We start from the raw sequence: 25,206 nt of genomic DNA on the forward strand, positions 1-25,206 counted from the left end.
TTTTACTTAGCTTCAATTAAATCAATCTTGGAATACTTAAAGTACACCATGTGAAAAATTCCTAAAACTAATGTTATAAATGTATGCTTTTGTGTAGTGTTAGAATTCCCACCCTATACTTTCTTTATTTATTTTTTAAATTTTATCGGTTGTGGGGCTTGAACTCTGGTGCTGTCCCTGCATTCTTCAGCTCAAGGCGAGGGCTCTACCGGTTGAGCCACAGTGGCATTTCTGGTTTTCTAGTGGTTTATTGGAGATATAAGTCTCACAGACTTTCCTGCTCAGGCTGGCTTTGAACTGTGATCCTCAGATTTCAGCCTTCTGAGTAGCTAGGATTGTAGGCTTGGGCCACAGACGCCCAGCTTTGTACTTTATTTCTGATCACTGTGAATAACCTTGGTTTCAAAGCTAATAAAGCTATAATTCTACAGAAACCTGCCATGGAATGTGAGTATACAGAGCTGTATTTTATTTTATTTTTTTCTTCTGTTCTCATTTTCTGATTGGCAGCTAGTCTTTTGGTTCCATCACATTTTACTAATATGCACTCATGGTAAAGTAGAAGTCCAATATAAACTAAGGATTAATGATTTATGCCTTAGCATTTTATTGGCCTACAACTAATTCTGTATGTGGCTGAACTTGATATTGTGTGTATTATACTTTTGATGTTTATTTCTACTGGAGAGTCATTTTAAATAATCCATAAAATATTAAGGATTTAATATTTTCTAATCTTATTTTTACTTCCAAGTAACTAAAACATTTGGTGGGTTAATTGACTATTTATACAGAATAATGCCTTGTGGAAACTAAAATCTTTTACCAAAACATATTTTTTAGGGCTGGAAATATGCACATGATGAAAATAGTGGAAAATAAGCAGGGAATGTGCATAATAAGGGACTTGCAGAAATAGAGAAATCAAAATTTGTCAGCCACATGGATAAAACTTTAATCTTTCGCTGTTAACTTTCTAAATAAAACTATTTTCCTATCCTAGTGTACTTTTTCTTATTTTGCAAAACAGGAACTACGTGATTAAAGTTTTACCTTTTACTTTAATATTCCAATTTCCCATGAAGTATCATAAACACACTTAGTAACTTTGTGTATTCACTTTGTCTGAATAATTCTAAGTTTTCTGTAGTCCTAATATTGGGTTCCATAATTCATTTTCCTATATGATATTCTATTTTGCTTAGAGAGCTAGTTCTGGATTCCTGAGCTATTTTGCTGCCCTAATACTTTCATAAATCAAGTGTTTGAAATTCAGAACTTATTTTAGGTGTATTTTGCATGTATCGCCTTAGTTTTTGGCAATTTCTAGTTTTTTTCTTCCTTCATTAATGATTTTACGTCCCAAGAAGTACTGAATAACTTAATTAAAATAAGTTGTAATTGGACCAAAGCATAGTAGTCTGTGATAGATTAATGCTATCATAAATGGTATCAATTTCTTGATCCAGAGAGCACAGATCTCTATAACAAAGAGAAAGAAGATGAACAAGTAATGTAAGAAGAAATTTCCTTTGCTTTCTTCAGGACAAGAACAAAATAAACATTGTCTTGAAATTTCTGTTATTTATCTTTACAGTCACAAGCACTCTTCTGAGTTCCTACCCTAGTATATAGTAATTCCAATAAAAATCTTCTTGGTGGAGCTGTTTAAGAGTATTGTGTCATGTTTAACCCAAGACTGCAAAACACAAAGTAGGCACATTCTTTTTAGACTTTCAAAGTTAGGTGTTTTTAACATTTGTTTGAGACACTCAACCACATTATAAGACTTATTGCCACTTGTGTTTAAAACAAATTATGAATCTCCAAATGCAAATATGAGTTCATGCTGTACAAACACATTTAGATTACAATATATAGGCAATAAATTTCAAAGTGAGATTTATTTCTTGAAAATGCAAATGAATCCATCTGGAAAATATGATTAAATCCTAGTAATTCAATAGGCGAAAGAAACTCGGAAAGCTATAGTGGCTGAGGGTCTTTCTGATGAGTAATGACTGGTGCTGGATAACAAATTTAAAAAAGCTTGCAGTTTTAGCAGGTGGTAACTGACAGCTTTCGAGATCCTCATGGGCAGACTGAAAATGATAAATGCCACCAAAATAGGCCATCCACTGATGAGTATAGAGGTACAGTTTCAATTTGTGTCATTTGTGCTGAAAATGTTTGGGTCAACTGAGGATTATTGGCTAACTAAAAGGAGATAACAGGAATAATTATGTTTCTTGGAGAACCAACTTTGGAGGAAATGTTTATATGATAGCAAAGCTTAAATTACTTAAGTCAACTGAGTGAGAAATGATGGCCCTCCTTATTTCAAGGTAGGTTATAAATAACAGTAGCAGCAGCAGCAACAACAAAAAGTTGTTTAATTTTCTTTTAGAGTACTATGAAATATAGAGGCAAGAGTTGTCCAACAGTTAGAAATACTACTTGACATCTTTTAGAAATGTAATAAAGTGGTTTACTGGTAAAATTGTGCACTTGCCTGAGGGCACTGAAGGATTTGGTCTACAGAAATCTATGAATAAAATTCAATTTAGTCTAGCAATGTGATATTCTTCCCTAAAATATATCTTAGCATATTTGTAGCTTTTCATTTACCCTTTTTAAATTATTCAGATCATGAGCAATTTGTGCTATTAAATGATCAGATTAATTTTTATACATTCTCTTGGTATGCTTTTCTCTTTAATTGGCTAATTATTATTTTAGAAATGGTTCCATTTTAGAAAAATATCATTAGAGGATTATTCTATTTATACTATTAATCTCTCTCTAGAGTTCACAATTTTATAATTAGAAGCATAGGAGAAACTTCCACTAGAAATATATCATTGAAATTGTAAGGCCATTTCTCCTAAGATCCAGGTGTAAGACTATTACTAAATTCTATTGGAAACAAAATACTTTTTAATTACTCAAAATGCTAACTAAATTATTCAATCTCAATGTTCATATATTTAGTACTCTAACATATGTTTTCTTTTGGAATGTGGCTTATCTTTTACTTTCTACATATTTAATTTTTTATTATCTTTAAGCAGTGATTTAATTCAACATGGCTGTTTATGAGTACGATGCATCTTGATCCAGGGGCACCCCTTACATCTTACCAATATATAATTTTTACATGATATTATATTATACATAATGAATTTACTGTTCATATCAATTTTTTGTAGTTAGATAGATAGTGAATCAGCAAATTGTTAAAAATATCTTGAAAATGCTTAATTGGCAAAATTCCAAAAGCCAAGTTTGATCATTTATTTTCCTTCATTATCTTTTTGGCTCCATATCTTTTCAAATACTCTTGCTCTTAATTACCCCTCTTACCCAGTTGAGTGATTCAAGGCTCTGATATTTTCCACCTCTCTTAGCATGAAATCTTATCTAAGTAGTGGTTTGTTAGTCCCTACTAAACATAAGATTATTTTAGCACATTCCTCACTTAATGGATCTCTTAATATCCTCAACAGGTTTATAGTAAACAAAATCATAATTAGGTTAATATTTCTTTGTTTGTCTCAGTATTTTTACTTATTTTATCCTGAGATATAGGAAGTCATAATTACACTAGGAAGGGCTAATTGATTAGCAAATAAAGGATGGTGTTTTGTGATGTGGGTGAAACATGAAAGTTTTTAATCATGATAAAATAAAAGCAGTTTCACTTAATATAAATTACATACAGAATTAGATGAGATGTTTTTATTTTATCATGAATATGAGTTTTCATGTTATAGTCACCCTTCTTTTGCTAATCTATTTACTTTTCTTATTTGAATAAGATATCTTACATCAGCTATCTCCATTCTTAGACAAGAAAACAATTGTTTAAATGAGAATAGAGCACAATTGGTTCCTTTACTATATTATTTTGTTAAAAGTCTGCAATTTAAGTTCTGAAAGTTATTCTTTTTTTTTCTTTTTTCTTTTTGGTTAGTTGTGGGACTTGAACTCTGGACCTGGGCACTGTCTCTCAGCCAGCTCAAGGCTAGCGCTCTACCACTTGAGCCACAGTGCCACTTCTGGTTTTTTTTTTGTGGTTTATTGGAGATAAGATTTTTACTAACTTTTCTGGCCCGGCTGGCTTTGAACTGTGATCATCAGATCTCAGCCTCTTGAGTAGCCAGGATTACAGGTGTGAGCCACTGGCACCTGGCTTGAAAGTTATTCTTATATACTTGGAACAATGACCAGAAATTATCCTTTGACATATGTGAAACGTACAAGTTCTCAAATAATTTTGTAAGTCTTGAAATCAAATAGGCAATACATTTACAGTCAAAGTATTGGAAAACTCTTACTTTTTGAAATTAGTTATCTTTGTTGTTCTTTTTAACTATAGAGAATCATAACTTAAAGGAAATTGCTGAAACTGATCTAATAATTTAGTCATAAATATATTAAGAGTATATGTTAAGGGAAAATCAACCTTAATTTCTGATTTGCTACTCCAAAATTTTCAAATTATTGAAAGATAGAGAAATTCATGGTGGGAGAAAAGCCAGGAGATGGCATGTTGAAGCTAGTTTAAATTCCCAGTCATCAGAAGTTTGGGGAAGTTCTTGGAGTCTGGTTCTGTATGCATGTGAGTGAATTTCAATATCTTGGATTATGTCCTCAGAATACATTAGAAACACATAAATGCAGTATGTTTCAATGACTAGTTCTTCAGTTATTAAATACATTGAGGGGTGTCATCAGACTGTAGGTTTATTTTTCCCACCCATAGATCAAGATTCGTGCAACATTTAGGGAAAGAATAATGGATATAGTCACTGATACTAAAGTTCTGAAAAAAAATGAGAATGGTAAGTATCTTCTCAAATAAAATGCTTACTACACAGTACTATGTGGAATAAATGGAGTGGGGGGGGGGGGGAACTAAAACGGGAGGAAATCAGGGAAGATTTAATGAGATATCTCCTGTCAGGCAAGGCGTTTACAGAAAACACCGCAGCAATGATCAAAGAACCTGCCATAATCACGCAGCTCACTGCTGACAGGAAAAGAATGAAAACATGTCCATTACAGTGATGGGTTTTCAGTCTTGGAGTGCTGTGGAACTTGATCGGTTGTCTTTTCATGCTTGGAGTGAAAGTTGGAAAAAATACTGAGGGGAGAGTAAGAAAACTGTCTAGCAATCCATCAGGATTTTCCTAGACTCATCTTAAGAGAAGAATCTTGAACTTAGATTCACATGTGTGAATATTGCCATTCATTTCATATTACATTCTTGGTTGCCTTCTTTAAAAAAAACGTTTCTCTGGGGATTAGGCTTGGCTGTGTTTACACAGTGAGAGAGATAATATTACATAAAGAATTAAACATAGAATTCTAAAACACATTTCTCCAGAGCTCACTGTACCACTATGTGATAAACGCACCTTTCCGGAACCCAGCCGTGAGTGTGCTTTTACTGTAATAACAGAGAGTCTAACTGGGTAAGCCGCATTTTATTGTTTTTTTCAGTGTCAGAATGAAGCAGTGAAAAGTAACAATTATCTAGACCATTTAAGGTGGGATATTTCTGTCACTTTTATATCTGGATTTGTATTGTAAGTACTTCTGAGACTGCATTTCCAATTTTCCCTAAGGGAATATCACCTTATAAAGTTATATGTGTGTGTGTGTGTGTGTGTGTGTGTGTGTGTGTGTGTGTTTCCTGTTATGTGGAAACCTCTTTACCTTTTTCCCCCTTCATGAAGTCTTCTTTGTTGCTCATCCTTGGCCCTTGATTACTCATCTTCCCTTAATGTACTGGAATAAGGACGTATTCTCTCCGCCCCTCTGATATCTGACCAGCAGAGTCTCACTTTCTGATTTAGTCTTGGTTACACAGCAAATGTGATTGTAACAGGGATCTCTGGGTCATTGGCTCAGCTCCAGGGCATCCACAAGTCAAGGTTTGCCACTTGGCTCCAGAATCCAAATTAAAGACTAGAATGGTAGTGCAGGAGGCTAGAGAAAGATTTGCCATATGGCACAGTGCACTATGGGAAGAGGCTCATCTTCCAGGGTACAGAGAGGAACACAAAGTGTAAATCGAGGAAGTATCAGCTCAGCTGAGGAGCTATATGCATAAATATTCAATAGTCCCGGGGACAGATATAGTCCAGTTAATCATTGCAGAGTTGTGATTCTGTGAGAGTTTTACAACTGTTTCCGGAGAAGTCATTATGGCTACCATCACTGTAGGAATTAATCTGGTTTCCATGAGATAATTACTCCAGCTCAATGGCACAACTTCATTATTCTTTTTTCTTTTTTGGGGGGGACAGGGGGCGGTCCAGTCATGGGACCTGAACTCTGAGCCTGGGCACTGTCCCTCAGCTCTTCAGCTCAAGGCTAGCGCTCTACCACTTGAGCCACAACACCACTTCTGGCTTTTTTCTTTTTGCTTATGTGGTGCTGAGGAATCGAACCCAGGGCCTCATGCATGCAAGGCAAGCGCTCTACCACTGAGCCACCTTCCCAGCCCCACAGCTTCATTATTGTAGGTAATTATTTTCATTTGTTGGATTGTCTGTCTTGTAAGATGCTTGTTGTTCCCCTTCTTGGGGTCAGTTTTATTTATTTTTATTAGTTTAAAATATATTTTTATTGTAAAGATACTGGGGGTTACAGTTACATGAGTAAGGTATTGAGTACATTTCCTATAGAGCATTGTTACCCCTTCCTTTGTTTTTCCCCTACCATCCCTTCCTCCCACCCCCCCACTCCAAGTCCTCCCCTTCCCCAAAAAGTTGTAAAGTTTGTTTTCAGCATAGTTTCTTGTGCATCTCACTGTTCCAGTGGGTCAAAATGTATACTTGTTTAAGCATTTTGATATGTTCCTTCCCCTCCCCAAATTAGAAAAATGTATATACAAGATGCAGGGCACTGGAATCAAATACAGTCATAACAGGGGTTATACCAGGAAGGAAGAACATATGCAAGAAGCAAAAAAAAAAAATCACATAGTACATTATAAATACATTATAAACAATAGCAGGAAGGATAAAACCTCTTGTGCCCCTATCTTGGGATTCATTTCGCTTAGATTCATCATATATGGTTATATGTACATAGCTTTTGTCCTTTTCTGCTTGTCCTAGAAACATAGCTAGTAAGATCAATAGAAAACTTATGGATTGGGAGAAGATCTTCACTAGCCATACAACAGACAAAGATCACATATCTAAAGTATACTTAGAACTAAAAAAATTAAATCCCCCAACAACAAATCCTCAAAGAAACAACTGCCCAATAAATAAGTGGGCTACAGACTTAAAGTAAAACTTCTCTGAAGAGGAAAGAAGGATGGCCAATAGATACACGAAGAAATACTCAACCTCCCTAGCCATAAAAGAAATGCAAATCAAAACAACATTGAGATTCCACCTCACTTCAGTTAGAATGGCTATAATCAAGAAATCTGATGACAACAGATGCTGGAGGGGATGTGGCCAGAAGGGAACCCTACTGCATTTTTGGTTGGAGTGTAAACTTGTTCAACCACTTTGGAAAGTAGTATGGAGGTTCCTCAAATGACTCCACATAGAGCTCTCCTATGACTCAGCAATCCCACTTTTGGGATCACAAACAAATCCATACTAAAGCTACCAGCACAACTATGTTTAGTGCAGCATTTCTCCATAGTTAAGATATGGAACCAACCCAGATGCCCATCAGTAGATGAATGGATCAAGAAAATGTTACACACACACACACACACACACACACACACACACACACACACACACACACACACACACACACACACACACACACACACACACACACACACACACACACACACACACACACACACACTGGAATTCTATGCCTCTACCAGAAAGAATGACATTGCCCCATTTGTTAGGAAATGGAAAGATGGAAAGACTTGGGAAAAATTCTATTAAGTGAAGTAAGCCAAGCCCAGAGAAACACAGGACCCATGGTTTCCCTTATCTGCAATAACTAGTATATGTCTAGGACAAGCAGTTTCACTTTTTGCTCTAATTTGCTATATATCGCTCTTGTCCTTCCTGGCTTCCAGGAACCTTCAACCTAATCACAGAGAGAATGATTCTGGGCTGGGACCGATACAAAATGAAGGTAGAGAGATACCATGTTCCTGCCCTGTTGTTAATTACTTCTGTGGACATTTATATGCTGAAAATAAGAATAGATACTTTTTAGAAAAAGCAACTTTTAAGTACCTGCTCTCTCCTAGCTACAGTCCTGACCCTCCTAGGGACCCTCTGATTTTCAGATTTACTGTGACTAAGTCTGTAAATATGCCAATTCAAAAATTGTTTATTAGGAAGCCAACAATTGCCCCAAATTGATCCTTGTTCTGGAAACCTTTGTCAGTGATCTGAAGACTGACAGTGACTTGGCTGTTATGTTTCTGTTTATTCAGAGGAGAATGCCTTCTCATAACCTAAGGGGTATTTATTGACCCTTTAAAAATTCTAGCATTCAACACAGTGCTGGGTACAGAAATGGCACTTGGGATTTGAATATAATAAAAATACATAATAAGCATGTATAAAAACCATGATTAAACCTCTTATAATAGCCTAAGATATGTATTCAAATGTTTTTTTTTCTTTCATGCGATTGTTTCTAACACATTTATAAGATTATTTCTTCGTTGTTTTGGATGTCCCTCTCCCACAATATAACCCCTGCTTTCACTGTATTTGATATCAGTATAATTTGTGGAGGGGAAGGGGAAAATCGTTTAAATAGGGATACAGGTGAACCCATTGCAACAATGAGATGTACAAGTCGTTATGTCGAAAACGAACTTTACAACTTTGGTGGGGAGGGCGGGGGGAGAGGGGATGGGGAGGATTGGGTGGGGGGGCAGGGGGAGGATGGGAAGGGATGGGAAGGGAAAACAAAGGAGGAGGCTACAATGCTTGATAAGAAATGTACTCATTATCTTGCCCATGTAATTGTAACCCCTCTATGCAGTATTTTCACAATAAAAAAAAGAAAAAAATAGTTTAATATTTGTCAATTACCAAAAAAGCCCTAGCATTTTTTGTATTATCAACCTTTGATAAGACAGACGAAGTTTTAAGAAGGCATACATATTTAATGTATATTGTTGGGGTTCTTTAGGGAAGCAGAACCATTAATAAATATAAATAGTCTATTGTCTTAGGGATGGAGACTCAGGCAAGATGGTGGTATAAATTAAGGCTTGAGCACTAGAAAACCTCTATCTATCTATCTATCTATCTATCTATCTATCTATCTATCTATCTATCTATCTATCTATCTGTCTATTTATCTATCATCTCCTTATCTACCTATCCATTTGTGTATTTATTCTTGTGTCCATATTTATCTATCTAGAAAACCTCTATCTATCTATCTATCTATCTATCTATCTATCTATCTATCTATCTATCTATCTATCTATCTATCTATCATCTCCTTATCTACCTATCCATCTGTATATTCTTGTGTCCATATTTATCTATCTGTAGTATAGATCTATATCTATGTATAGATCTACATACCTATCTATCTAGAGCTAGATTTACATATAGATCAAATTATCTACATAATTATATCTTTCTATCTAGATCTAGATAGGTAGATACTCAAGTCTATAGACCAGTAGGTAAGATAAATAGGTAGCTGAAGATGTAATTTTATTTTGTACTAGGCCAGGAGCTTGGATTTAGGACTTGAGTGCCTTCCTAGAGTCCCACCTTCAACTCTTTTCTTTTTTTCTTTAAATTAAGTTTTTTATTGTGAAAATACTGTACGGAGGGGTTACAGTTACATGAGCAAGGTAATGAGTACATTTCTTATCAAACATTGTTGCCTCCTCCTTTCGTTTTCCCCTACCATCCCTTCCCTCCCACCTCCTCAACTACACTGCCCCCCCCCCCCCCCGCCTAAATTGTAAAGTTCATTTTTCAACATAGCATCTTGTGCATCTCATTGTTGCAATGGCTCCACCTGTATCCCTATTTAAACGATTTGTTTTTTTCCCTTCCCCTCCCCAAATTATACCAACATCAAATACAGTGAAAACAGGGGTTATACCATGGGGGAGGGACATACAAACCAACAAAATAAATCACATGGTACCTTATAAAAACATCAGAAACAATAGCAAGGAAGGAAAAAACCAGTTGTGTCCCTATCTTGGGGTTCATTTTGCTTAACATCATCTTTTCTGATCTTTTCTGCTTGTCTCAGACATATACTAGTTATTGCAAATAGGGGAAACCATGGGACCTATGTTTCTTTGGGCCTGGCTTACTTCACTTAATATAATTTTTTCCAAGCCTTTCCATTTCCTGATAAATGGGGCAATGTCATTCTTTCTGATGGAGGCATAGAATTCCATTGTGTATATATACCATATTTTCTTGATCTGTTCATCTACTGAGGGGCATCTGGGTTGGTTCATCTCTTAGCTATGGTAAATAATGCTGCAATAAACATAGTTGTGCTAGTAGCTTTAGTATGGTCTTGTTTATGATCATTCAGGTAAATGCTGAAAAGTGGGATTGCTGGGTCATAGGGGAGCTCTATGTGGAGTCTTTTGAGGAACATCCACACTACTTTCCAGTGTGGTTGAACAAGTTTACACTCCCACCAACAATGCAGTAGGGTTCCCTTCTGTCCACATCCCCTCCAGCACCTGTTGTCATCAGATTTCTTGATTATAGCCATTCTAACTGGAGTGAGGTGGAATCTCAATGTTGTTTTGATTTGTATTTCTTTTATGGCTAGAGAGGTTGAGTATTTCTTCATGTATCTATTGGCCATTCTTACTTCCTCTTCAGAGAAGTTTCTCTTTAAGTCTTTAGCCCACTTATTTATTGGGCAGTTGTTTCTTTGAGGATTTGTTGTTGGGAGATTTAATTTTTTGAGTTCCAGGTACATTTTAGATATGCGATCTTTGTCTGTTGTATGGCTAGTGAAGATTTTCTCCTAATCCATGGGCTTTCTATTGATCTTGCTTGCTATGTCCTTTGCCATGAAGAAGCTCTGTAGCTTCATGCAATCCCATTTGCCCAACCTTTCTTTGATTTGTTTGTTTCTGGGTCTCTATTAAGAAAATTTCGTCCTTTGCCAAGGAGACCTAGTGTTTCTCCTCTTCCACCCTGTAATGTTTTCAGGGTGTCTGCTCTGACTCCGAGGTCTTTGATCCATTTGGAGTTGATTCTGGTACAGGGTGATATATAAGGATCTAGCTTTAGTTTTCTACAAGTGATTAACCAATTTTGCCAGCACCATTTATGAAAGAGGCTGTCTTTCTTCCATTCTATTTTTTTTAACTCCCTTCTCGAAGTTTAGGTAACTATATGTCTGTGGCTGTTTTGATTACTATGTCTTTGTAGCAGAGTTTGAAATTTGATATTGATATTCCTTCAGCTCTGTTGTTTCTGTTAAGTATCATTTTTGTTATTTGGGATCTTTTATTGTTTCATATAAATTTTTGGATAGTCTATTTCCTTGAAGAATGAGGTTGGCATACTGATAGGTATTGCATTGAATTTGTAGATAGCCTTTGGAAGTATTGCCATTTTTCACAATGCTGATCCTTCCAATCCAGGAGAATGGGAGGTTTTTCACTTTTTAAATTCTGTTTTGATTTCCTTTTTCAGTCACAAAGCAAACTTGTCCAAATTCAGAAACATTGAAGTTATGTCCTGCATTCTCTCTGACCACAAGGGAATAAAATTAGAACTCAACACCAAAGCTACCAAAGAAAATCTTGTAACACATGGAGGCTGAACAACACACTGTTGAATCACCAATGGGTCACGGAAGAGATTAGAAAAGAAATTCAAATGTTCATGATATTCAACAAAAATGAGTACACAAATTACCAGCTCCTCTGGGACACAGCAAAGGCAATACTCAGAGGCAAGTTTATAGCTCTGAGTTCCTACAACAACAAATTGAAGAGATCTGAAACCAACAATTTAATGAGACATTTGAACCTCCTTGAAAAAGAGCAGCAAGCTAAACCCCAATCCACTGAATGGAAAAAAATAATTAAAATTAAATCAGAACTAAACGAATTAGAATCCAAAAAACCATAGAAAGAATCAACAAAACAAAGAGTTGGTTCTTCGAAAAAATTCACAAAATTGACAAATCTTACCAGAAAAAGAAGAGAATACACCCAAATAAACAAACTCAGAGATGAGAATGGAAACATCACCACAGAAACAACCAAGATTCAGAACATTATAAGGGAATATTTCTCAAACATTTATGTTAATAAGTTTCAGTACCAGGAAAAAATGGACCATTTCCTTGCAACTATAGACATGCTGTAACTAAACCAAGATGAGTTAAACAAACTTAACAGGCCCATATCAAGCTTTGAATAGAAACAGCAATAAGGCACCTTCAACTCTTTTCTTGTTAATTTCTTATTCTGCTTCCTGTTATCATTTTAAACATTTCTACTTTTTAAGCATCTTGTGTGGTTATCTTCAACCATGTTGGACAGATTTGGAGAGGGCAAGGACTCTGCTTGGCTTTGCTTACTGAAGCATTTCTAATGTTTTTACATTTCATGGGTCTTAAAAGAAGCTGAAAAAAATTTCCTTCTCTTTATATAAACCTATTTTTGCATCCTGATTCTGCTTCTGTCTATAGTAATTTCTATGTTCCTTGACAGAGAAAGGATTCTAAATCTTTGCTTGGCCCTACATTGCAATCACCCTGACCATTGCAAATCCACTACTCTTAGACTTTTGCAATGTTATCTTTTCTATTTTTCCTTTCTCTTTCTTCAAATACATAATAACTGCTCAATCAGATATTAAAGCCATTCTCCATGCACAGCTAAGTTTGCAATGTTGAATATGTTGGATTTTCCACTCCATTAGATGCTGACAGGCTGCTCTGCTTTGCTGGGAGTCCCTCCTTTACTGGCTCTGTGACCTTGTACTGTCCCAGTTATCTATCTCCTCCTTTGGAGCCTTCTTCAGGCTCTATACATATCTCCTCCTCCTGTTTGCACTTAGCACAGATGTTCTACAGCCCTCTACTTTCCTTGTCTACACCAATTTCACCTAGAACCTTGATGTCCTGATTAATTTACCACTGTTTGGCACACTTCATATTCTGTGCTCAATTATAAGCTTTATTCCTAAAGTTTAAAATGTTATTTTTTGTGTTTTGTTTTTGGTCGGGTACTAGAGTTTGAATGGAGGGCCTCATGCTACACAGCTACTCTACTAATTGTGCCATGTTTTCAGCCCTAATCAGAGCTCTTTCTAGGGCCTAAATTCAGGGCCTCTTACTTCTGCTTAGTTTTTTTCCACTCAAGATTGGTTTGGTACTCTATCACTTATTCTCAACTCCTTGCAAGTTGTAATCTTGATATAATTTCATGGATATCCCAATGCAGTGTCTAAAATAAACAGCATCTTACTAAATTATTAATTAATGGTATTTTTTAAAATTCTGCACTTCCTTTCCATGTATTCCTATTTATTCCAACAGCACCATTTATACTGCTGGATTCTTATTGTTGATATCAGTGTAGTACATTTATTCATTACACCAAGTTTTCCAACAATTTTTCTGTGGATATATATGCCCTCTATAATCACTGTGGTACAATAAAAATATAGACTCAGTATTACTGCTAATTTCTCAACTTGTGAGAGTTGTTATCTCTTTCTAAGTGGAGTATTTCCACAGAGAAACTAAGTAATTTACCACTGTTATCTGACTGTAACAATGGCAGAATAAAGGCTAGAGACCTGTCTTCTACCTTGGTATATTGTTCTTAATAAACATCCTCACACTGATGCAAAAAGAGTAAAGTTAGGGAAACATGTTTTAATCATGGCTATGCTATTTCTTTAGCATAGCTCTTATCTTTAAGCTACAGCTTAAGCTACATCATTTTAAAAAATTCAATGTGCATGAAATGTATAATCTTGCAGAAGAGATATAGGGCTTAAATGCAAGCCATCTGACACATTACTTAATCATTCAAGAAAATTTCTTGAGTACTTACTATGTATCAGGCACAGTTTTAGGAACTCAGAGTCCAGCAGTCACAAACAGAGGCAACAAATCTTTCCCACTTCAGCTCATCTCATGTGATACATTAAATTAATTTCAGTTGATTTATGGATATCATTATTGTATTACTTTTTTATCTTTTCTTTTATCATGTTCTATATCTTATTTTTTTTTCATTTGACATCAGTAGTCTTAGATTTGCAAAATTGTGACATTTTTCTGTTTAGTTCCTATGAGCTCTAATTCCTAACAGTGATCCAGGTACGACATAGGTACTGAGCTTACTTTTATAAATATACCAATACTTGGGGTCTACTACATTTTTAGCCTCCAAAAGCCAATCTCTATGTGTTAAATAAATGTCTTCCTAGCCTTTTGCATTAACATTGTACATCTTCCATGAGGTTTGCTGGTGATATGTGAATACTGCTCATCACAAAATCTTTTCTGTAGCTCAGTTATAAAAGCTGATTATGTATGGAATAAATTTTATATAACACACACACACACACACACATATATATATATATATATATATATATATATATATATATATATATATGCTAATGCTCTACCACTTGAGCCACAGCTCCACTTCTGGTCTTCTGAGTGGTGTTTTGGACATAAGAGTCTCACGGACTTTCCTGCCCAGGCTGGCTTTGAGCTGTGATCCTCAGATCTCAGCCTCCTGAGTATCTAGGATTATAGGTGTGAGCCACTGGCACCCAGTTGTACTATCTTTTTATTGTATCATAATTTGTTCTTTTCAATGCACAAAGTCATTAGTCATTAGTCCTTAGTATCATTAGATAGGTTTCTTTTTATAAAATATATAAACTACTAGTAACCATGTTATTAATAAAAACAAGTTAAATTCAATTTCAAATTATTTTTTTTGTGTTGAAGTAACTGCTCAGCTTTTTATTTCTTACACTTCTATTGCTTATATTTGTAAATAAAGTTCAAAAATGGGAAAGTCAGTTTATTATTTACTTTTTACCTAATAGGAAAGGCCATGAGACTCATTTCCAACTAACCACCAAAAAGATGGAAGTGGATCTGTGGCTCAAGTGGTAGAGCTCTAGTAGCCTTTATCAAAAGAAGCTCATGGACAATGTCTAGGCCCTGAATTTAAGCCAGAAGACCAGCACATACATGCATACACAAACACACACAGAGTTAAAGAAAGAAAGGCTAGTCACTAAATAAATTTGTGATAGCAAACAAGTAAAGTCAAATGCCCATGAATGGTTATATTAGACTGGAAGCTGGAAGCTGGCAAGTTCCCTTCCTTCCTCTATACCCCATACCAATATCTTTACTTCAATTTCCTCTATAAGTCTCAACTTATTATAGACCTCTTGTCTTAGATGATTACCAAGTTCCACACATCTAGACAGTAACTTTAAAAAAGTTTTAATTAATATAATTGTCTTATCAGTGAGTTACCTCTTTTTATACAATTCATACATTTTAACGTCTATACTTACTTACTTAAACAGAGCTCAATTGTAGTCAAGTAATGTTGTCACTATTGTTTAACTGCTTGACTGACATAGGCTGTTCTAAAATACAGTACAGAATCTAACAAAGTGAATTAGAAATAAAATTTCACTATTCACTAGCATTAAAAATGTATGATGTAACTGAAATAAATAATAGATATGCTCTTTTTAATTAAACCGTAACACATTTTGTGCCGTATGTGTACCATATAATTACTATATTCACAAAATAGAAAATATGCTTTATGTAATAGTTTTACTTTAGTAAATATTGCATAAGATGATTAAAAGAATTAATTTGCTTCCAGCCTCTCTCACTCTATAAAAGCTAGAAATACCCTTGTAAAATACACTCTGAAACAATGGAAACATAATGCTGGTTAGGTTTTTTTCTCCTGTGCTACTTCAATCTCCATGAGTAGAAGAATTATTGGAAGAGAAAATAAATTTATTTGTGATGGGGGTCAAAACTATTGCTGAGATTTCCTACCAAATGCAAATCACAGCAAGATAGTTTTCTATACATATTTGGCTTTGAAATACATGATGATCCATCTCATCATTGTGCTAAAATGGTAAGAGTAGAGTTTCATATTTGTATAGGCACTGGTTTTATATGCTTTGGTATTTGGCTAAACAATAAAACCAATTCATTTCCAATAAATTTGATTGTGAACATTTTCAGACAATCATGAAACTGCAGAGTATGAAAGTAACAGGCACGAAAATGCTGGAGTGGAATTTATGAGCAGTTTTCTATACTTCTTAGAGCTATTCTTTTTCTTCAAAGAATTTATCATAACTATAGCCAAGAGCACATACACTGATGTGGGATCTAAGAAATGAATTTTGCATTGTAGACTGAAGGTTTTGAGATTTCCTCCAGTATGTGGCAATCTTAGAGCAGCCACTTCTTAAAATAGTTGTTTCTGAAGCATTATAATTGTATAAGACATATTTTTAGTAGGAAAAAAAGAATTTTACATTTTACATTTATTTCTGAGATTTTAGAAAACAATCATGTTTATAGCAATGTATTGTGAGGTTTAGTGGTTTTTAAGTGGTAGAAAAGCATTGTTTTTAAAGACAAGAGAGTCATTCCCTACTCTATTTTACTCTCCTTTGGACTACCAATATCACCTAAAATTTAATTCATAAGTACCATATAAATAGAAAAACAAATGACCCTTAACATCTCAGTCTGTTCCAGACTGTCAACATCATGTCCTTTGCCATGTGGAAAGCCACTGATTAAAATGATTATAGAGCCAAGCAACAGTAGCTCACGTCTGTAATCCTAGCTACTAAGGAGGCTGAGATCTGAGGGTCTCGGTTCAAGGCCAGCTCAGGCAGCAAACTCCAATAAAGCACTAGAAAACTGGAAGTGGCACTGTAGCTCAAGTGGTAGAGCGCTCGCCTTGAGCTGAAGAGCTCAAGGACAGTGCCCAAGCCCAGAGTTCAAGCCCCATGACCGACAAAAAAAAAAAAGATTACAGAACAGGTGGGATTCCACATTACCAGAGAGACTGCACATCAGTCATTCAAGAATGGGAATCAAAAGCAGAGCTCACACCAATTCTCCTCCAACTCTTCAATGAAATTGAAAGAGAAAGCTCACTACCGAACACATTCTATGAAGCCATCATAACCCTCATCCCAAAACCAGGCAGGGACTCATCAAAGAAAGAGACTATAGACCCATTTCTTTGATGAACATTGATGCAAAACTTCTCAACAAAATTTTGGCCAATCGACTTCAACAATTCATCCAAAAAATCATACACCACGATCAAACAGGATTCATTTCAGGGATGCAAAGCTGGTTCAATATACGCAAATCAATTAATATTATTCATCACATCAACAGGAGCAAGAATAAGAACCACATGGCTATCTCAATAGACGCAGAAAAAGCATTCGACAAGATCCAACACCCCTTTATGATGAAGGTTTTGTAAAAATTAGGAATCCATGGAACATTCCTCAATACAATAAAGGCTGTATATGACAAACCTACAGCCAGCATTATACTCAATGGTGAAAAACTAAAGCCATTTCCCCTTAACTCAGGAACAAGACAAGGATGCCCACTCTCTCCACTTCTCTTCAATCTAGTATTATAATGCCTAGCTACAACAATAAGACAAGATGCAGACATAAAGGGGATCCAAATAGGGAAAGAAGAAATAAAACTCTCCCTCTTTGCAGATGACATGATCTTGTATTTAAAGAATCCCATAGACTCCACTCCCAAATTACTCAAGCTGATTCAAAACTTTGGCAAAGTAGCAGGTTATAAAATTAACCCCCAAAAATCAATGGCTTTTCTGTATGCCAACAATGAGAAAAGTGTGGCTGAAATTAGGAAAGCAACTCCATTTGTAATAGCCCCACAAAAAATAAAATACCTAGGAATTAACTTAACTAAAGAAGTGAAGGACCTCTATGATGAAAACTTTAAAATCTTGAAAAAGGAAATCAACACAGAACTTAAAAAATGGCAAAACCTCCCATGCTCCTGGATTGGAAAGATTAACATCGTGAAAATGGCAATACTTCCCAAGGCTATCTACAAATTCAACGCAATACCTATCCAAATTCCACCCTCATTCTTCAAGGAAATAGAAGAGGCAATCCAAAAATTCATATGGAACAATAAAAGACCCCGAATAGCAAAAACACTCCTCAACGGAAAGAACACTGCTGGAGGAATATCAATACCAAATTTCAAACTCTACTATAAAGCCATAGTAATCAAAACAGCTTGGTATTGGCATAAGAACAGACCTCAGGACCAATGGAATAGAATTGAAAACCCAGAAATGAACCTACAGACCTATAGCCATCTAATCTTCGATAAGGGAGCTAAAACAATACAATGGAAGAAAGACAGCCTCTTCAGTAAATGGTGCTGGCAAAACTGGTTAACTACATGTAGAAAACTAAAGCTAGATCCTTATATATCACCCTGTACCAGAATCAACTCCAAATGGATCAAAGACCTTGAACTCAAAGCAGACACTCTGAAAACATTACAGGATGGAATAGGAGAAACCCTAGGTCTCCTTGGCTCAGGCCAAAATTTTCTGAATAGAGACCCGGAAACACAACAAATCAAAGAAAGGTTGGACAAATGGGATTGCATAAAGTTGCAGAGCTTCTGCAGGGCAAATGATATAGCTAGCAAGATCAATAGAAAGCCCACGGATTGGGAGAAGATCTTTACTAGCCATACAACGGACAAGGGTCTCATATCTAAAATATACTTGGAACTCAAAAAATTAACCCCTCCCACAACAAATCCTCAAAGAAACAACTGCCCAATAAATAAGTGGGTGAAAGACTTAAAGAGAAGCTTCTCTGAAGAAGAAAGAAGGATGGCCAATAGACACATGAAGAAATGTTCAACATCCCTAGCCATAAAAGAAATGCAAATCAAAACAACATTGACATATCACCTCACCCCAGTTAGAACGGCAAAAATCAAGAACTCTAACAACAACAGATGCTGGAGGGGATGTGGACAGAAAGGAACCTTACTTCATTGTTGATGGGAATGTAAACTTGTTCAACCACTTTGGAAAGCAGTATGGAGGTTCCTCAAAAGACTTCACATAGAACTCCCCTATGACCCAGCAATCCCACTTTTGGGCATTTACCCAAATATTTACAAACAACACCACACTAAAGCTACCAGCACAACTATGTTTATTGCAGCATTATTTACCATAGCTAAGACATGGAACCAACCCAGATGCCCCTCAGTAGATGAATGGATCAAGAAAATGTGGTATATATACACAATGGAATTCTATGCCTCCATCAGAAAGAATGACATTGCCCCATTTGTTAGGAAATGGAAAAACTTGGAAAAAATTATATTAAGTGAAGTAAGCCAGGCCCAAAGAAACATAGGAGGTCCATGGTTTCCCTTATTTGCAATATCTAGTATATGTATGAGTCAAGCGGAAAAGGTCAGATAATGTGATGTCAGGAAAATGAACCCTTAGATATGTATTTTAATGTTTTTTTCTTTCATGCATGTGTTTCTAAGGCATTTATAAGATTATCTCTTTGTTGCTTTGTATGTCCCTCCCCCACAGTTTAACCCCTGCTTTCACTATATTTGATGTCAGTATAACTTGTGGAGGAGATGGGGAAAAACCAGTTGTTTTAAGGATACAGGTGGACCTGTTGCAACAATGAGAAGTACAAGTTGTCATGTCCAAAACGAGCTTTACAATGTCGGTGGGGGGGGGGGGGGAAGGGGGAGGAAGGAGAAGGATTGGGATTGGGGGTGAGGGGGGAGGCTGGGAAGGGATGTGAAGGGTAAACAAAGGAGGAGGCTGCAATGCTTGATAAGAAATGTACGCATTATCCTGCCCATGTAATTGTAACCCCTCTGTACAGTATGTTCACAAATAAAATAAAATTAAAAAAAAAAAAAGAATGGGAATCAATTAGGCTTGTCGATAAAAATGCAGAACTATCTGTAGTCTCAAGCTACTTCCTAAGTATAATTTAAAGGGCATATATTCTTTGGTGCTTTCCAGGATAAATAAAATAAAATAATGTAGACGTATCAAATGCCCCTTTTATTCTGTGCACATAACTAATGTAACAGCTATCCCCTGCCCAATGATAAAGATTTGTGAGTCAATACAATATAAAGAAAGGACAGCCTGAATACAATCAGAGTTTAAGATGGTTTTCTGCAGCTTTCTGAACTGTGAATGATGGATTTCATCGAGTTTTCTCATCCAATGGGATTTCTGATTAGTTTGCTGGCCTATTAAAGTAACCACAATCATTCTTAGCATTTCTTCTTCTGAAAAGTTTGGATATATTTGGCAAGGACTTTGTAATAAAGATAAGGCTCTGGCTCTGGCTCTGCCTTATGTGCATGTGGAGTTCCAGGGCTGCCTACAAATGAGATTTCACTAAGGTGTCACATCTGAAAATTCACATTTTCACAATTCAATCATGTGTCCCCTCCAACATTTTTGAAAAAAATTTCTTCTGGCATTTCTAGTGCTACTGTTTCTCTTCCAGTTGATCAGGCTCAAAATTTTGGGTCAGCTTCTATTGATTGAATGATTGAAACTTTTGCTTTGGATTAAATTGCAAAATTTTATGACAAAATCTGTAAAGAATCCCATCTCTATTTTAGTTACCAAGATTTACAATTTGTTTATGACCTTCCATATTTAAAAGGCTTGAAACAAATGACAGCAAGTTGGAAGACTGTGCTATTTTTTATTTTTTTACAAAATAATTTAATATGTAGTTTTGAAGACTGGGGACATTATTTTACATTGCCACAGATAATTATTGTATGTATGTGTATGTGTGTGTCTGTTTTTGTGTATATATGTGAAACAGAGACTAAAAATTAATTAAAGATACAATGATCAAAATAAAAAGTGATATTGCTCAAACATTATCTGCTTTACTAATTTTTTCCTGTCGTAGGGGATCACCAGGGATCATTTATTACATTTAATTTCCGTTTCTTTTTTTATCTCATTCTACCTTGTTAATCCTTGTATGAGGAACAGAATATAAAAAAGGGAATATTTCCATTAAAATGTGTGTGTGTGGGGGAGGGGGGGATGAATGCTGTTCCTGTGTCTTGTACTGCCCCAGAGATTTTATGCTCATGTTAGCACTCCAACACTTGAACCATTGAACCACATCTCTGCTTCAGGCTTTCTTTTTTTAAAAAAATATATTTTATTGTAAAGATACTGTACAGAGGGGTTACAGTTACATGAGCAAGGTACTGAGTCCATTTCCTATTGAACATTGTTATCCCCTCCTTTGTTTTTCTCCTACCATCCCTTTCCTTCCCACTGCCCCAACTCCTCCCTCTCCCACGCCAAAGTTGTAAAGTTCGTGTTCAACATAGTGTCTTGTACATCTCATTGTTACAATGGGGCATCCTGTATCCTGATTTTTCAGCATTTTTTTATTTCTCTTCTCCTCCCCAAATTAGAAAAATGTATATACAAGATGCAGGACACCATAATCAAATACAGTGACAACAGGGATTATGCCATGGGGGAAGAACATAAAAAGAAACAAAAAGAAATCACATAGTACATTATAAGTATATTAAAAAGAACAATAAGAAAGATAAAATCTCTTGTTTCCCTATCTTGGGGTTCATTTCACTAAGCATCAGCTTATATGCTCATATGTACATAGCTTTTGACCTCTTCTGCTTGTCCTAGACATATACTAGTTATTGCAAATGAGGGAAACCATGGGATATGGGATCTATGTTTCTTTGAGTCTGGCTTACTTCACTTAATATAATTTTTTCCAAGTCTTTCCATTTCCTAACCAATGGGGCAATGTCATTCTTTCTGATGGAGGCATAGAACTCATATATATATATATATATATATGTGTATATATATATATATATATATATATATATATATACACACACACACACACACACACACACACATATATATATATAATTTTCTTGATCCATTCATCTACTGAAGAGTATCTGGGTTGGTTCCATCACTTAGCTATGGTGAATAATGCTGTGATAAACATATTTGTGCTGGTGGCTTTAGTATGGCCTTGTTTGTGATTGTTTGGGTAAATACCCAAAAGTGAGATTGCTGGGTCATAGGTAAACTCTATGTGAAGTCTTTTGAGGAACCTCCATACTGCTTTCCAAAGTGGTTGAACTGCTTCAGGCTTTCTAATGGTTAACTGGTGATAAGAGTCTTGTGGACCTTCTTTCCCAGACTGGTTTTGAACTGTGATCCTCAGATCTCAGCCCCCTGAGTAATGAGGATTACAGGCCTGAGCTATCTAGCAGTGACCAGCTATTTCCATGACTTGAGTCATCGTCAGCATGAACAGAGAAGGTCAGGTTTCCATTAGGAATCATTAAGAGATGCTAATGATTGGCTATGTATGAAACCTAGATCCCTCCCTGGTAAGGTTTCAGGATCTTGGAAAATATGGTTGTGTGGGAAGGCTGGGTGAGGAGGAGGGTGGGGCCAAGTTCTGAGGAGAACAATGTGGGTTTCTTGTGTAGATTGACATAAACATAGGAAGGTACAACTCTGATAAGTAGAGTGAGTATTCTGCAAAAGAGAAATGGTAATTTACAAAGAGTGTATTTTGTAGACCTTCCTTGGGACTGCTGCAAAAGGGACAGAGCTGTGGTAGACAGACTCAAATCTCTGGACTCACTTTTGACTAAGCAAGGAGGAGGCAGAAATACAACCTAGATACACATGTTGTTTTTGCAAATCTACTTTGAAATGAGCAGAAATTCTTAGTCTGAGTCTATTATTTTTTATTTCAAAGAATACTGAGTACTTAGAAAACAAGAAGAACTCACATATACAAGAACCATTATCAACTTGAAACCTAAAACTAAAGCTTTTTCTCCAAGCACAGTAGTTGATAAGTTTTGTTATTCTTTCTGCTTAGATAGAAAAATCTTTCCTGGCTGAAAATAGAAAGGGTTATTCCATGGACTAAGAAGAGGAACATATTGCAAAGGAAGGGCTGGTGCCTCTTTTAGGGGAAGTGATAGAAAACAACACATTCAATAGACTGGTAGCAGGTCATTTTCAGGGTGACAACGACCGGCTGAGATTTGGGGATGTTTTTAAGAAGAAATTTAAGAAAACTTACTAGTGAGATTTAAGTTATATGTATAATTTAGACAATAAAGAGGTTCATTTATAAGCATAAAATTGGTGCAAATGATGGGCACTCAGGACTGGGTCATGCCTGTAATCTCAACTATTCAGGAGGCTAAAACTTAGACCACTGGAGTTCAAAGCCAGCCTAAACAGAAACATCAACTTCTAATTAAAAGTCTTCCATATACAATTAACCAGTAAAAAGGTCAAAATAAAGCTGTAGCTCAAATGGTAGAATGCCAGCTATAATTAAGAAGGCTGAGCCAGAGCACAAAGCTCCAAGTTCAAACCCTAGTATCAGAAAAATAACTAAAAGTTTGACCCAGAAAAACTAATGAGAGTTAAGCTAGGACATGAGTTAACACTGGCTTTCAAAGATCAAATCTTTTTTTCTACCTTGTGAAAGTTAAGAGTACCTACATGTAAGACCACAGACTGTGTGATTATATCTGTAAGCATAATTCGACCATGCTATGATTTGGATATGATTTGAGTATTTCCCAGGGTGTCATGTGTTGAGAAATCGGGCCATACTATGGCAGAACTACAAGCTGGTGGGATCTGAAGAGGCAGGGCCTATGGGAGTTGCGTGGGTCATTGGGAACTGTTTTCTTAAAGACAGTGGGACCTCAGGCTTCCTGCATCTTATCTGATGAGTTGATCTCATCTTTCTAGATTCGATCTCATCTTTCTACACATGCTACTGCTGGCATTGTGGCATCTATCATGAAATCCTTAGAAGAACCCAGTCAATGTCAGCATCATGGCCTTGCATTTCTAGAACTATAAACATGTGAAATAATAAAATTACCCTGTTTCCTGTGTTCTGTTATCAGAAACAGGATAATAGGAGCATGACATCAGACAGAAAAGAAAATTACTTTTTACATTTTGTACCTACTGATTCTTTCTTTTCTCTCTCTTTTTTATCCTTCCTTCATTCCTTCATTCCTTCGTTCATTCGTTCGTTTGTTCCTTCCTTCCTCCCTTCTTTCCTTCCTTCCTTCCTTCCTCTCTTCCTTTTTCTTTCTTTCTCTCTCTCCCTGCATTCCTTCCTTCCTCCCTCCTTCCCTCTTTCTCTCTCTCTCTCTCCTCTCCTTCTCCCCTTCTCTCTCTCTCTCTTTCCTTTTTTCCTTCATTTTATTTGTGGGGCTTGAACTCAGGGCCTGGGTGCTGTCTCTGAGCATTTTCACTCACATCTAGTGCTCTACCACCTTGAGCAACAGCTCCACTTCCAGTTTTCTGGTGGTGGTTAATTGCAGATAAGAGTCTTACAGACTTTCTTGCCTCAGCTGGATTGAAACACAATTTGAAAATCTGTCTCCTGAGTAGCTAGGATTAGAGATGTGAGCCACCAGCACCCAGTAAACTATCAATTCTTTATAGTCTTTTTTTTTTTTTTACTATGCTCATATATTAGTTGTTCAATAAAGAAACAATGGCACAATATGTAATGTTGTATGCCTGTAATTTCAGCTACTCAAGAGGTTGAGACTGGAAGAGTAACAATTCAAGGCCAGCATAGCCCAAATAACAAGACCTCCAGCTCAGCAAACATCTTGGGCATGATGATGTATGTCAATAATCTCAGCTAGATAGGATGTTTTAAGTAGAAGAATCACAGTCTGAGGTAGGCATAAGGAAAAAACTTAGGGTCCTGTTTGAAGAACAAGTAAAGCAAAAAGGCTCAGGACATAGTTCAAAGGAAGAATGTTTGCCTAGAAAGTATGAGGTCCTGAGTTCAAACCACAGTGTTTGTAAGTAAAAAAAAAAAAAAAGAGTAAATAAGAAAGAAGACAGAAACAAAACATTAAGTTTGCTTATCAAGGTATAAAAATCATATCTTTTGAACGTCAATATTACACATTAGTATCTCATTTTAGTTGATCCCCACAGTAACTGTAACAATCAGTTGTTATTTCTATACTCACTTGTATTTGTCTCCCAAATTGAGATCAGGAAGCAAT

Source organism: Dipodomys spectabilis, unplaced genomic scaffold, assembly GCF_019054845.1.
Source record: "Dipodomys spectabilis isolate Male_0828 unplaced genomic scaffold, ASM1905484v1 ptg000053l, whole genome shotgun sequence".
Classification (NCBI taxonomy): Eukaryota; Metazoa; Chordata; class Mammalia; order Rodentia; family Heteromyidae; genus Dipodomys; species Dipodomys spectabilis.